Here is a 13,955-nt window from a genome sequence, read left to right as displayed (position 1 = left end):
TCACCTCCTTAAAAAACATATGTGTCGGGCTTCCCTGGTGGCGCAGTGGTTGAGAGTCTGCCTGCCGATGCAGGGGACACGGGTTCGTGCCCCGGTCCGGGAAGATCCCACATGCCACGGAGCAGCTGGGCCCGTGAGCCATGGCCACTGTGCTCCGCAACGGGAGAGGCCACAGCAGTGAGAGGCCTGCATGCCACAAAAAAAACAAAACAAAACAAAAAACAAACAAAAAAAACCATATGTGTCTGTGTACATATATATTTAGCTTTTCTTGATGATGTACTGGTGTCATTCTGAACACCAATAGAACAAGATCTTTGGTGGCTTCCAAGAGATGCAATATTCTTTGCCTCCAGTATCACTTGGGGGTGGTAAATGACCCCAAGCTACGGGTATTTCTCAAACTGAGAACACAGGCACAGACTTGAAGTTTCTGTTTCTTCCAGTTTCCTATTAGATGTTATTCTCTGTGTTGAATGTGATCCGTTGCCCCAGAATCCTGCACATTGCTTTAGTTCACATGGTTTTCAGGGAGAAGCCCTCAGAATGGCTTCACGTCTGTTACATAGAATAAAATGCACAGGCCCTGGGAGACTAGCTGTCTGTCTCCAGTGGCTTTTAAACCTGTCCTTGGCACTAGTCTTGTACCTGGAGGGTTCCCGTCCCCGCCACGATGGGATGCTGGCCGTCTAACTGCAAGCTATGGGCACTACTGCAGCTGGACCTGCTCAGAGGGCCCACAGCACTCAGAGATCTCACAACTGATGACACAGTGAGTAAGAAGCAGCTCATCATCCACACTCTAAACATGAAACACTTGTGATGGACGTGACCGGGGTGAACCCTTGGGAGTGTGATGCCTAAATGTGGGAGCCCAGTGCAAAGGAGGGTCCTGACAATCAGAGCGGTCGGAAACATCTCTGTTGAAGTCACACATCGAGGGCACGTAAAGAGCAATAAACAAATGTATTCTGAGGAGATGGAGAGATGAAAGGATGACCCGAGGAGGCTCTGGGAAGCCTTGTGACAACACGCCGTGGCCGCTACCCAAGCAGTGACGCAGCGCTCCTGACCGGGACCCTTCCCGCACCAAAGAGGATACTGCTGCGAATCCTTTTCGCCCACTTAACAAGGCCCTGTTCAGAAGAACTGTCTAAACGGTGGTCTCCATGACAACGAGCTGACTCGCAGAACGCCAGAGTCAGGAGGCAACAACCACGCCGGAAACAGACCTGTAATTTGTTCCTCATGCACACGAAATGAGGCGCCCCAGGCAGGACAGCAAAGGAGAGGCGGGGGGCAATCCTTCAGAGCAGCTCTGCTCCCCCGCAGCCCTCTGCAGGGAAATCCGTCACCGTATTCCTTCACACACCTCCCGGGGCTGATGGCGTTTCGCAGTTGGCCTTGGAGATGGCTTATACTTAGGGTTCCGACTTGATGTTTCTTCCCTGCTGTAAACGTCAGAAAAATGGCCCTGCTGTGTCTCCACAGAGTCGAACGCTCATAAAATGTCCATTGTTTCACCATCTCCTTCTCGGCCTCCAAGAGAACATTATGAATAGGGAAACTACCTTATCTCCTTTTATTTTCATTTTGATTCCTATACTTCTGTTTGGGGGAAAAAAAAATTTAAGTGACTTTCGGTTCAACAGCGAATTCATTCGGCGAGACTCTGTCTCAATTTCTCTCCTTCTCTCTCTAAAATTATTCACTTTGTTGCCCCGGAGACATAAAATTCACAGCTCTCTCGTGGCAGCGTTTCTTTTTTTCCTCTCTGTGGGCAAAATTGCATGGGGTTTTTAAAACTTTAAACATTGAGAAAATGACCATTTCTTAAATCCAATATTTTGTCATTCATCTTCTGCTTACTCAGCCTAGAGCCTCAAGGTCAGGTTAAAATTAAAATCGCACTAAATTGCTCTGGTTTGTTTTCCCAGTTCCAGGAATATCTTCTTAGTCAGCCCTTCATCAGGATGTGATTTTGAAAATACATTAAAACCAATCATTTATTTATCTGTTCATTTAGTACATCCTATTGAGGGTCTTCCACTTGCAGACAGTGTGCTGGGTGCTACATGCAGAGATGAACAGACACCATCTTTGCCCTTTCGGGGATCAAAATAAGGGGGCTGACTGAGAAAGCGATTATAGTACCTGAAAAATGCTGTGATATTTGCAACAGGTTCTGAGGGAGCAGAGGAGAAGCCCCGAATTCAGGGCTGGGAGGAAAGGGAGAAAGGGATGTAAAAGGGAGAGGGAATAATCCAGGTAGTCCCCCAAGAGATGGAATTGTATGGCAAGCCAAGACCTAAGGGACAAATGGGACTTAGAGCCGTTTGGTACCCAGAGAAGTGCTCGCCTAGTTCAGTGAATGTTATACTGAGTCAAGGACTGTGAGTACAAAGTATTCTAAGAAGGAATAATATACACAGAGGCACAGAGGCATGACAGAGCACAGAACGTTTGAATCCTCGAGCCATAATGATGAGGGAGAACTTAGGCAGAGCTGCCCGCAAGGTCACGGTTAGACCCTCCACCTAAGAGGCCTGGGAGGGGCCGCAGTGCCAGACAAAGGAGCAGGTCATAGCCACAGCCACGGCCGAGAACTGTCCTTGAGGCAGACTCGTCACCCAGACTCCCAAAAAGCTGTCTTTCAGCTGCCTACGTTTTGAGAGGGCGCTTGCATCTGATACCAGTCAAAATCCAAGGAGTATAAGTTGAGAAACATCCACTAGAGAAACTTCTGTACTTTGCTGGTCTGACAGATGGCGACCCCCCAGGGCTGCTGTTTTTGGACATGGGGCCAAGTTGCCTGAGGGCAGTGGGAAAGGGACGATGTGGTGTAACTGCTGAGTGCAGCGCAGAAGCTGTCCGTACACACGGCGGGGGGTGGGGGGTGGGGGGCTCCCAGGTAAGGAGCTGCAGTTCAAGTTTGAGCTTCAAGATAGTCACATAAATTAGAACCCAATATAAGGAAGAAGGCGTTTTCTCTATGTCACATGAAAGAGCACCGTTCAGGGCAATGTCAGTAGAAGGTGAGGGCCACTTGAGGAGGGGGGGGGGCGGCTCACACCCTTGGTCCACGTGTCCAAGGATGCTTTGAACTATCACCCACTGTATTTTCCCAGTGACTGTTTGTTGCACCCAACTCCACAGCTCATCTGCCATTAAAACTGAACCATGCTGTTCAGACAGACATCCCAGGAAGGGGATACGCCAACTGGAGTAAAGACACCGTTGCTTCTGCTGTGAATTTCAAACTGTATTTCACTCTAAAGGCAACAGAATTTGTAAGACTGTTAAGAAAAAATGGTTTTATCAGAACTCTCAAAGTTTTTTGTTTTTTTGTGTTTTTTTCTATTGGTTTCTTTTTTTTTTTTGCGTTACGTGGGCCTCTCACTGTTGTGGCTTCTCCCGTTGCGGAGCACAGGCTCCAGACGCGCAGGCTCAGCGGCCATGGCTCACGGGCCCAGCCGCTCCGCGGCATGTGGGATCTTCCCAGACCAGGGCACGAACCCATGTCCCCTGCATCGGCAGGCGGACTCTCAACCACTGTGCCACCAGGGAAGGCCTTCTCTCTTTTTCTTTTTAACATACAAAGAACCAAAAGCTTTGTGAGCTGGCCATACATAGAAAGGCATGAAAGAGGGAAGAGTGTGATATAAGGGTGATTCCAACCGCACAGGAAGAAGAGGAGTCCAGATGGGACTAAGGCTTCCCTCCCCCAGAACCTCCCATCCTCCCACACCAGACCTGTGGGCTCAGAACCATGTCAGGGGGGGTTGGACCGAAACTGCAGACCAGTCAACCTGGCTCAACAGTGGACTCATGCTGCCCACGGAGGGGTCCATGAAGGGGGCCTCCCAGGGCCCTGCATTCCCCTGCAGGGGGCCGCCAAGCCCTCCGAGGAGAGCACAATCATCTGGGGTGCTGAGGGAAGCCCATCCCGGAGAAGGCAGGTAATGGGTAATACTTGAATAGATGAATAAATGGACAGATGGATGGATGGATGAATAAATGGATAGATGGATAGACGGATGGACAGATGGACAGATGGCTTTGCATCAGAGTCAGAAACACAAGTCCAAAGAGAAAGCTGGGTCAGAAATAAAAGGTAATTGCGAGGTACTAAGGAGGAAAAGGTTGTCGGATGACTTTCATTCAATGCTTGGTTCATTGCTGAGACCTAGAGTTATTGAAGCAGAAGACGGCCCTATGGTAGCTCCCCTTGGGGAGGCAGGGGAGTGGGGAAGGGGTGGTCTAAAGGCATCTAACAAAGGAAGCTTCTAGTCACTTGACCGTTATTCTCTCCTAGTGAGGATAAAATTAATAGAGTATAAATGTATCTTTTTTTTTTTTTTTTTTTGGTGGTACGCGGGCCTCTCACTGTTGTGGCCTCTCCCATTGCGGAGCACAGGCTCCGGACGCGCAGGCTCAGCGGCCATGGCTCACGGGCCCAGCCGCTCTGCGGCACGTGGGATCTTCCCGGAGCAGGGCATGAACCCATGTCCCCTGCATCGGCAGGCGGACTCTCAACCACTGCACCATCAGGGAAGCCCAAATGTATCTATTTTTATGTGACCCTCTGCCGTAATAACCATGGGTTGAGAAGACCATGAGAGGTATCATCTTCCGACCCAGAAGGCAGTGTTACCTGGAAAGGACCCAAACATGAAGTTCTTTTTAAAAACGCTATTGTTGCCGTATCCTCCAAACCCTTACCTGTTATGACCTTTTGGGTGTTTACCTAAAAACAAATACTCTATTTACATCCACCCAGGAATTCCCAACTGTAAAGGTTGTAGTAATGCTCTCCAAATCCCTAGTCAGATTTCATTTAAGTGGAATGATCCGAATGACACCATCCTCTCTGTGTTTACCCCACACACTCTGCCAACTTTCAGTATTCTCGCCAGGAGGCTAATAGACTGTTTTTGCGATTTCATCCTGAGGTTCTCATGGCATGCCTCATATTCCAGTGTTTCCAAAGGACAGCCCCACACACCAAACCAGATTTGCTTAAAGAGTAGCACAGGAAAAAATTGGCCTCGTCCACTTCAAGATGGCCTCAGTTACCCAAAGTCATTTATTGAAGTAAAATCCAGAGTCACCAAAATTGTGCTCAGAAGAGAATTGCTGAGTACGGCTGAAATGAGACCAACAAGGCTTGCCCAGACATCCCTTTTTTCTCAGTACGCATAAAATTTTGTCTTAAAAAAATAAAAATACAAAAATTAAAATAGCTTATCTCTTAATAGCCACAAAGAATATGCACATTTTTTTTAAATACTCCTCCCTTTTCTTTCTTTTTTTTTTCTTTTAAGATGTTGGGGGTAGGAATTTATTTATTTATTTATTTTTGCTGTGTTGGGTCTTCGTTTCTGTGCGAGGGCTTTCTCTACTTGTGGCAAGTGGGGGCCGCTCTTCATCGCGGTGCACGGGCCTCTCACTATCGCGGCCTCTCCCGTTGCGGAGCACAGGCTCCAGACGTGCAGGCTCAGTAGTTGTGGCTCACGGGGCCAGCTGCTCTGCGGCGTGTGGGATCCTCCCAGACCAGGGCTCGAACCTGTGTCCCCTGCACTGGCAGGCGGACTCTCAACCACTGCGCCACCAGGGAAGCCCCAAGAATATGCACATTTGACCTTCCCTTGATGATTTAGAGTCTTGCTGGACAAGCACGTTGAGCACCCATGAGCACTGTCCAGTAACAACATCCCATCTGGTCAGTTACGAGTCAAGGTCGACTGATAGAAGAGTGTGGTTGCCAAGAGCGTACATTCTGAAGCCAGATAGCTTGGTTCACTCCTGGATTTTCCCCTCACTAGCTATGTGATCATGAGCATCTCTCTACCTCAGTTTTTTAATCTGTAAAATGGAAGATGAAGAGCAGTGCCCACCTCCCAAAGCTGTTACGAGGATTAAATGAGTTGATGTATGCAACATGCTTAACACAGTACCTGGTTACCTGGTTTGCCATTGTCATGACCTCTAGGGGTTTCAGGGATTCCCTGTGAGAGGGAGATAAGGGACACTTCCACCCTTGGCGCAGGTGAATCCCAGTCTTCTCCACATCCCTTCACCCTGAGCTCTGAAGCTTGGCTGTCAGCTTTCCTCTTGCTCCACCCCCAGCTCTCCAAGCCCCTACAGTCCTGAAGATGTAGATGCTGGAACCGGGACTGGATATCACTTGACCTCATAGCAAGCCCTGAAAACTGCATTTCTAAAATAAATCCTGCCAACCAAGTAACCAAGGGTAGGTTTGCAAACATATTCTGCTACCCGAGAAATATCACGTGTATTTATTTGCCTTCAACCCAATTCTAAGCAATAATTCCAAAATTTAATCTCAGTAGCTATCAGGGCTTCCGAATCTACCACCATCATACAAAGAGTGAACATGGTCTCTTGAAGTCCTAGGGACTGGTATTTCCTCGCCTGTGCTGGGGCTGAGCGAGCCAATTGCTGCTGGGGCCAGGAGCCCCATTTCCTGGGCTTTAGTCCCCTGGGAACTCTACGCAACCATTTCTGTCCAAGGTGTCAATGATGATCTGGGGTGTGGGCAGAGAAGGGGTGATGTAGCAGACCCAGCAATCTCCACCAGCTCCCCAGTCTCGGGATAGCTCCCCTTTCCTCTCACATTCACACACCCCACAGATCTTCACCTCTCTCTTCTGCCCTGGGAGCTCACAATCAAGTGACCCTAAAAGACCTGTCTCTCTTCTCAGAATGACAAAGGTGGGATAAAATGAATAAAACACAGCAGTGTCCCATTTAACTGCATTCTTCCATCCCAGCACAAACAAAGCACAAATTTATACCTTCACACCTTACCCTGACACACAGGCTTTGTGCGTTGCTTGCCAATCTTTCTCATGAATACTAAATGCAGCGACGTAATTCCGGTGAATTGAGGGTCCTGGTTAGCAAGGTTCTACTAATCGTGATTTCCAGTGCTCTGTGCACAGGTAAGAACACCAACTGCTTATATGCTTTGGCCGGTGGAGAAAGCTGATCTTCTTCATTAAAGGACGATAAACATCATCGATGTCCAATCTGGGGGCAGATATACCAGAAATGTACGCGTTTGTTTGTACACCTGGATGCAGCTCCCCCAGATGTGCAATTTAATCAGAGCAGCTTTCGCTGACCTCTCCCCTCCTGTCCTAGTAGCAGACTGCGAAGAATCCAGCCCCCCTGGGTCATTGCTCAGCAAGGACAGGGGCCGCTCTGCCGGCATTCAGAGTCAGAGGGGCTCTTGCCCCCTGCCCTGACACTACACACACACACACACACACACACACACACACACACACACACACATACGTACATATGTCCTGAGTCGATGGTGGGGAGACCAAGGCAGAGAGGAGGAGAACAGTGAACATGAGCAGAGAGAGATCTGGATGTGCTCATCCCACCTTAGCTAATAATATTGGGGCTCCAGTTCACAGACCTTAATAACCATCCAAAACATTCATGTGTATTTTGATCCACCTAATGACCCTGGGAAAGAGAACTGAGTTTCCTGACAGACGAGGAATCCACAAAGGCCAAGTGATTTCCTTCCCCCAGATCACTCAGATAGAAAGTGAGAGCACCGCCCAGGAGCATGGCTGTCTCAGCTCCCAGGTCCAGATGACTGTTTCCACTCATGACTGTGCTTCTCCTGCATAGAACTCATCCCAGTTGAGAAAACACATCCCTATCTGTTACATCATCTAAACTTCTCCCCAAAACCTAGAAGAAAGCAGTATTATCACTTCCTGGGTAACAAAATGCTGAACTGGTGATTTGCCCAAGGTAATAGAAACAGTAAACAAAAGAAACATCTTTGGTCTTCAAACCCTTTGCTCCTTGCTCTTTTCATGAGGCTTTGGCTCTATTCTTTTGTCATTTGGCAGCCGAAAGCATCATCCCCCAGAATCAGCATGACCGCTTAGCATCAAATGTCGGTTTACTATGTGCCAGGCCCTGTGCGCACACTGAGAATACAAACGTCAACCAGAGATGGTCCACGCTGGGGTTCTGGAACCGGCGGGGGAAACGGACTCACGAACCAATAATACACTACAAGCAATGGGTGCTGTAATAGAGGCGTGCACGGGTGCCCTGGGTAGTCAAGGTGGAAGAGATTCATTCTACCTGCCCAGGAAGAGGGCGGAGGTGATACTGAAGCTCTCCACGGTATTATGCAAACACGTGAAGCAACGTACACACAGCGTAAAAGCTGAAAGGACAAAACCAGTTTGACCTCCAGCAGTTCATTGAGAGTAATGAACATTGTAAGGGTAGAAAAGAAAAAAGAGAGACAGATAAGCTAGACTGCTGATTTTTTTTCTATTCTTGACACTTTAATTGAAATTGTCCTGAGTCACGCTATAACCCTTGACATTTCTTGGTCCCGTGACAGGTAAAAATCCTCCACCGCCACGTTGTTTATCTAAATACATCCCGGAATTTGTGCCTTGGTTGCCACTGTATCCTGTGCAAAGAAAATGAAAAGGCCAAATTTAGTAGCAGATGACAAGCATGAGGTCCAGGCGTTTCCGAGAAGCTTATGAAATCCTCTCTCTTGTTTATTCTAACTCTAAATCTCCCTTCCCAAAGCCCGTCTTTCTCACGAGGCTGAGATGTGTGCTCGTCCTGGGGCTGCTACTTCCTGCAGCTTTGAAAGGAGGAAATCAGACGTGCCTGCCTCGGGGTGCCCACTGGGAGGCTGCACAGCCCAGGGCGGTTTGAAAGGCTGGCAGCATCACTTCCCCGAACTGAGTTCCCAAAACAACACAGTGATGAGAAAAGAAAACCAAAAACGGCATAGGCATTACGTGTTTACACAGCACCCTGGTCTTCCCCGGTAGGTGGCCTTCTGCATAAAGACCAGAGACAGATGCCTACAAGGTCACGGAACAGCCCCTTTCTAAAGGCCAGGTGCATTTTCCAAACAGGACACCACATGCCTAGAGACAGTAACCTCAGGAGAATGGCTGAATGCTTCCCAGCCCAGGAAGAAAGACTAGCAAAAAAAAATTACAAAGTTAAAAAAAAAAAAAGATTAGAAAGCAGCCTCCAGATCGTTACTTCCCAAACGTGTCCAGATATTAATGTTTTTAAGCATAAGGCTGGTAATCTTTTTGATACTCATCTATTAATAAAATATTTTTCCTATGACACCTGAAAATCCTTTGCATTTTGAATTTTTTTTAAAGATATGGATTTTTGGGGTAATATTCTTTTGTAGCATTTGCTGAGCTGGGACCCAGGCAGCAACATTTTCTCCCCCACTCTCTAGAAGTGGTCACTCCCTTTTTCTCACCCTTTTACTGGCCTCCACAGGGTTATACCCACACAGACCAGCAATCCAATATCCATCTTGTCAACCCCCAGGAGCTATTTTGGGTTTGGCCTTCTTTTAATCCACTTTTCCTGCCAATGCGGGCTCAGGCCCTCGACTCCCCTGGGACTCTTCTCTAAGGAAACTTTTGAAAAATACAGACTTCCCATAGGGCAGGAGTGAGTGCCCATCTCAGCTCAGGGGGCTCCCAGGAGGTGCTAAGTGCCATCCTAGTGTCTCTGGGGAGAGACAGGAAAGGCAGAGCTGGCTTCCTCATCCTAACCTCTCACTGCTCTCCACTCCCTCCCGTCTCTTCCCCCAGCCTTTGGCCCAATCCTGCAATATGTTGAGTGCATGAAGCTGTAGCTTATCTTTTGCTGGAACTCATCTGCATTTGTCTAATTCCTGCAGGTCCTTCCAGCCTCTTCCTCATTCCCCAAGATGGCTCAGGTTCTCCTCTTTGATGCTGGATAGACTCCACCCCAGCAGGCCCATTCCCCAGCAAGCAGGGCTGGCCTCTCTACTTGTCTGTCCTCCACCCCCTCGGGCCAGACTATGAACCCCTTGAGGGTAACCACTGTGCTGTCAACCGCTTCAGCCCAAGTGGCAGGCACATGGTTGATGTGCCTTTGCTGAACTGAATTTCATTGAGCTAGAAAACAAACATGCTGGCAGAGCAAGAGAAGGGACCTGGGAGAAGGATTAGAGGAAAAGAAAAAGAAGCACTGGTTGGAAGGTGAGAAGGCACCTCCAGACACCGCCTCAATGATCGTGCTTGACTTTGGACATGGACAAACACCAAGCTGATAATGAATCAGATGGAAACGATGATGGTACCTCTCACCTCTGCTGCCCAGACATGGGGTTCCCAAGTCCAGTGCCTCCAGGGACCAAGTGAGGTACCATCAAAGTGAGGAAGCGGGCCAGGTATTCAACAGCAGGCAGTGATGGAGCCGTGGGAGCACTGTGACGAGAGCCTCACGGGACCAAACCCTCAAATCCAAATACCATAAGCCAGACAGAGAAAGACAAATATCATATGATGTCGCATATATATGGAATCTTTAAAAAATGAAACAAAGGAACTTATATATAAAGCATAAATAGACCCACAGGCATAGAAAACAAACTTATGGTTACCGAAGGGGAGGGATAAATTAGGAGTTTGCAATTAACATATACAGACTATATATAAAATAGATAAACAACAAGGACCTACTGTATAGCACAGAGATTTTATAATAGCCTATAAGGGAAAAACCTACTGTATAGCACAGAGATTTTATAATAGCCTATAAGGGAAAAGAATCTAAAACAGTTATATATATATAATATATATATGAATATATATATATTCACATATATTCATATATATTGTATATATGAATATATATTCACATATATATTCATATATAATATATATGAATATATATATTCACATATATATTCACATATATATATATAACATATATATATGAATATATGTTATATATACATGAATCACTTTGCTGTATACCTGAAACTAACACAACATCGTCAATCAATTATACTTCGATTTAAAATAAAATTGGTAAAAAAAAAAAAAAAAAAGACTCCAAGTACATGGGCCAAGCAGAGTCAACCTACAGGTCTGATCTGGGCTCAGATGGCCAGAGCAAGAAGCCCAGTGCTCTGCATTGCAAAGGACCCCTAACCAAGAAACAGGACCTATCCCCCCGCTTTTCTCGGTATTTTACTTGTTTAAATTAAAATCCACTTGAAGTTGTTATTTCTAACACTATCCTAACTACATAGAACTACCAGTTAACATGTTGCCTCTGTAGAAATTGTATTTCAAGTTCTAACTCTGAACGTCAGGAATGTCCTAGCATCCTATCTTTCGTGATGACAGCGTGCATGGTATCAACATCGGAGGTATGGAACTCCATCGGGGAGGCAAGGAGCAAACTGCTGGGCGCAGGAAGCTTGTGTTCTCTGCATATCTCCGTATTTATCTATTTCCCCTCACACTCGACACTCCACATATGCCAAAATCTCTACAGGAGCCCCGTTATCCCCATCTCTTTGCCCACTGTGTGTCATTCTCTGCTCTTTGCCTCACCTTCACCTGGCTACCTCCTTTTCATCTTTGGGGCCTCCACTTTCCTGGACCCCTCCCCAGCTAGGTTAACTGAGAACATACATCAATGAAAGAACTGATTCATGAAACCAAGTGGATAAAGCAACTTTCCAGCTAAATCTCTGGTCAGGTATTCTTAAAGGAATCACATACCACATTGTCCTATTAAGGGACAGAGACAAATCTTGACTCTGAATTTCTCAAACCAGTAATCTTCCACGCATATTTCTTCTTCACAATAACCTCCATAGTTATTGACGTGATCATATTTCTTTTACAAAAAAAGTAAATAGAAGATCAGAGATATTGAACAGCTGGTCCAACATCACAGAGCCGGTAAGTGGCTGAGCCCCAAACTCCATCCCATGTCCATGGAGTGTAACACCTGTGCTCTCCCAGCACATCAGGCCCCCCAGAGGGTTGGAGCTCACTGATACCTGAGGATAAGTGTGGGGCTGCCACCACGCCTGGCTTTGGGGCTCCAGGCTCACATGGCAGAGCTCTTAGAAAACATCAACTCCCAGATCAGATTTTGGGTCACAGCTGTTCTGATGAGCCGAGTTGGTCTTTAACCTCAGGTGGAAGCTTCGCATCACTAGGCTGGGATCCCTGGGAGCACTAAGCGTTCCCTCCCCCAGCTGCTCCACACCTGCCTCTCGCATTCCCCGTTCTCATTGAGCACTTGTAAAACCATTCAAGGACAACAGCAAGCCTCATGCCCAAATCGTCCCAGTGAAAATATTAGAGGAATATTTGGAATCATATTTTGTTAAATATAAGTATGAATGAGAGAGAGACAGAAAGAAACAGAAAGCAGAGTTATACACAGCAGGCTCTTAAGACATGCTACTTGGAATAATAATGACGCACATCGCCAAAGAAGAGAACAAGTTGGATGGAACTCTCTGGCGTCTGTGTACCTTATAAAAATACTATTGATTAAAACAATCCTTAAAGTTGCGTAGCATTAAGTGACAAGTTGTTTAACTACAATACTGTGAGTCAACTACCGCATATTCTGTTCTATTTTAACATTGAAAACTAAGATGATTCAGGCTGACCATGTCATTTTCCAAACGGATTTAAAATCAAATCTTCACGTAGGAAAAGAGAGAGAATCATTAGACTGCAACTCAAAATGGCAACCAGACTTTACGAGATTCCGTCTCAGGGTCTATAAAACCCCGAGGCAGCTGCGTGGAAAGGACCCAGGACTGCTCTCACTGACTGATGTGGTCTTTGACAATGTTCCAGCAAGAGAGAGAAACCAGACCTTTTATAGAACTCAGCAGTTCTGCACAGCGACATACGAAATGAACGAGGGCTGTCCTGTTGAATTTGCAAATGTGACCTTTACCGCACTTGTGAGAACAGTTCCGGGTACAGCGTATGCCACTTCCCAGTTCATCAAGTTCTGGAGAAGAAGCAATTTTGTGTTGACCCGATATCAGGCAGAAGGCTCACAGTGAAGCAAGTAGCATAAATGCCAAATTCGGTGGTGTTTTCATGGAAGCAATGGCATCACAGCAGTGGGAAAGAGAGGGATTGTCTCTACCAACCTGTCCACAAAGACATAAACTGTAAACCGTGGGTTTCCAGATACAGTACCATGGCTCAAAACAAGAAGTCTTTTGTAAGAGAAATATTTACACCTGCGAAGCCACGGTCCCAGAAAGAAATGTCTTAAATGAAACTTTATGCCTTTTTCGTCTTGCCGTTTCAGAGTCCCCAAATACTCCATCACTGTTTTCTTTATTTTTCTCTCTCTCCCATGAACTCACCAACCCTTTGCAAGTTTAGGGGAAATTGAATTGCTGCCCATTCTGCAGCTGCTAAGGAAAATACCCCACGCTGAGTGAAAGAAGCCAGCCACAACAGGCCACATGTGGTATGATTCCATCTATATGAAATGTCCAGGATAGGCAGATCCGTTGAGACAGAAGAGCTGAGGTGGAGGGGATGAGGGTAGGAGGGTGACAGCTAAAGGGTCTGGGTTTTCTTTTTGGAGTGATGAAAATGCGCTAAAATAAATTGTGGTGATGGTTACTCAGCTCTGTGAACATACTAAAAACCACTGAGTTTTATGCTTTTAATAGGTGAATTGTATGGTATGTGAATTATAAAGCTGTTGAAAGGAAGGGAGGGAGGGAGGGAGGGAGAGGGAGGGGAAAAAACAGCAGCCCCAGGCGGGAGTGGTATACACTGTGGAATGCAGTAAGGCATGGTACCCCGTTGCCTCTGCTTGGCCTGGAGTATAAGCCTCTTCCAAATCTATAGCCGGCACCCTCATTCTCCTACAACACACGTATACACACACCAAAACATACACTCCAGCCATCCCAAACAACTTACATTTCCACCCAAACTCCTTGAAGCTTTGAGCTTTCTCACAACCTCTTCTCTACCTTGAATGCTCACTCACCCCTGTGGAACTTTCCCACCAAAGGAACTCCCATTCATCCTTCAAGAGGGGTTTCAGTGTCATGCCCTCTGATGTCTCCCCTG

Source organism: Tursiops truncatus, chromosome 18 (assembly GCF_011762595.2).
Source record: "Tursiops truncatus isolate mTurTru1 chromosome 18, mTurTru1.mat.Y, whole genome shotgun sequence".
NCBI lineage: Eukaryota > Metazoa > Chordata > Mammalia > Artiodactyla > Delphinidae > Tursiops > Tursiops truncatus.
The sequence above is the reverse complement of the archived record's forward strand: the minus strand, read 5'-3'. Positions refer to the sequence as shown.